Genomic DNA, 2322 nt, shown 5'->3' on the forward strand with positions numbered 1-2322 from the left:
ATTAGTAAATGCCTTCAAATTATCTTGTTTCAGTTCTGTTGGTAGGAAGAGAATGAGTTCGGTGCTCCTTTCTGCCAGGCTTCGATGATGCATTGCCATACCAAACCATTCCAGCCACAGCTATGATCATACCAAAAACCACATGTACATTAAGACCCTCCTTCCCAAAGAAAAATAACCCCATTATTAAAACAAGTATTGTCTTCATATGTCCTAGTACTTGAAAGGAAACAGCAGTGAATCTGCCGATGGAAATAAATGGACTATATCTATTGTCGCACTTTTTGTATCATTGCATATACCATTAACTTTGATTGGTTGAAAGAAATTATTTAAGTTAAAATTGTAATTATTTTATATTTTTCTGGCCAATGACATCTCCTAACACATGGAATGACACAAAACTGTGGGACATCAATTGTTGGGAACAAGCGAACAATCAAATAGTAAAGAGTATAGAGGCAAGAGAATAACACAAGAGATTTGGTAACGAGGTTCGACCAATTGTACCTACGTCCCCGGGAGCGTTGAGCGGCTACCATTATATATTATTAGAGAATAAAAATTAATGTTTTACTATTCTTCTCCTTGTTACATTAGGTTTACATAACATCAATATATATATCCCTATATCACAACCCCTTTACATCAGCCCAAACCCATAACTTGTATTGTTGTTATATATAGAGATATGAGTCATTGCACAACAATCTCCACCTTGGCGAATATCATCAATTGCCATCTTCCGCCATTGGGTTGGGGGCGCTCCATAGTCCATTATCAGTGAATGTTCAACAAGCTCAGGCAATGCCTAAACTTGTCCAGGGTAACCGATTTGGTTAACATATAAGCTGTATTTTCTAAAGTGTGAACCTTCTACAATAGTATCTGCCCACAAGCTACCAACTCTCTAATCTTATGAAATCTCATATCAATATGTTTGGTCCTAGCATGATACACCTGATTCTTTGCCAAGAAGATATCACTCTGACTGTCACAATGCAGCAGAACTCCACCTTGCTCAATGCCTAACTCATTTACTAGCCCCATAAGCCACAGGGCTTCCTTAGAAGCTTCACCAGCTGCCATGTACTCTGCTTTAGTTGTGGACATAGCAACAACAGACTGAACTGATGATCTCCACATAATTGGTCCACCTGCAAGGGTGAAGACAAACCCCGTTGTGGACCTTCTATCATCCAAGTCTCCTGCATAGTCCGAATCAACATAACCAATAACTGAAGGCTTACTCTGTTGGCTGCCAAACATGATACCGAGACCTGTAGTCCCCTTCAAATATCTAAAAATCCATTTGACTGCTTCCCAATGTTGCTTCCCTGGTTTCGACATGTACTTGCATACTTGACTAACTGCTTGTGCCAAGTCCGGTCTAGTACAAACCATAGCATACATCAAGCAACCCACTGCACTGGCATATGGAACCTTTGACATGTATTTCTTCTCTTCATCTGTCTTTGGACACTGATCTAGGGAAAGCTTGAAGTGATTTGCCAATGGAGTGCTCACTACTTTAGCATTGCTCATATCAAATCTCTCTAAGATCTTTTCAACATAGCTTTGCTGGGAGAGCCATAGTTTTCTAGCTCCCCTATCCCTGTGAATCTCCATCCCAAGAATCTTCCTAGCAGCCCCTAAATCTTTCATGTCAAACTCCTTACCTAGCATGAATTTCACCTCATTGATATTACTCAAATGATTAGCATCAATCAACATATCATTGGCATAAAGTAACAGAAAAATAAACAAACCATCATCAAGGCTTCTCACATAAACACAACAATCATACTCACAACGCTTATAACCAAGCTTCAACATATAAGTGTCAAACCGCTTGTACCACTGTCTGGGAGACTGCTTCAACCCATATAGAGACTTCTTCAACTTGCAAACCAAGTGACTCTGTCCAGCTGCACTGAACCCCTCTGGTTGTGTCATGTAAATTTTCTCCTCCAATTCACCATGGAGAAAGGAAGTCTTCACATCTATCTGTTCTAAGTGCATATCCCGGCTGGCTACCAAGGCAAGCACTGCCCTGATAGAAGTGTGTCTCACCACTGGGGAGAAAATCTCATTGTAGTCGATCCCCTTCTGCTGTGAATACCCTTTTGCTACAAGACGAGCCTTGAATTTTTCCCCTTCTTTTTCTGATACTGCTGGCTTCCTCTTGTACACCCACTTGCACCCAACTGCACGCTTGTCTGGGGGCAATGGAACAAGCTCCCAAGTTTGGTTCTTCTGTAGAGACTCCATTTCCTCCATCATGGCACCTATCCATTGTTCTTTCTCCTGGCAGTTTATAGC

General features: G+C 41.0%; 1 pseudogene; it reads right to left on the reverse strand.

The window, feature by feature from the left end:
- Positions 1–2322, reverse strand: part of LOC109359920 — a 4648-nt pseudogene continuing 2326 nt past the window's right edge.

This window comes from Lupinus angustifolius, chromosome LG11 (genome assembly GCF_001865875.1).
Source record: "Lupinus angustifolius cultivar Tanjil chromosome LG11, LupAngTanjil_v1.0, whole genome shotgun sequence".
In the NCBI taxonomy this organism is placed as follows: Eukaryota; Viridiplantae; Streptophyta; class Magnoliopsida; order Fabales; family Fabaceae; genus Lupinus; species Lupinus angustifolius.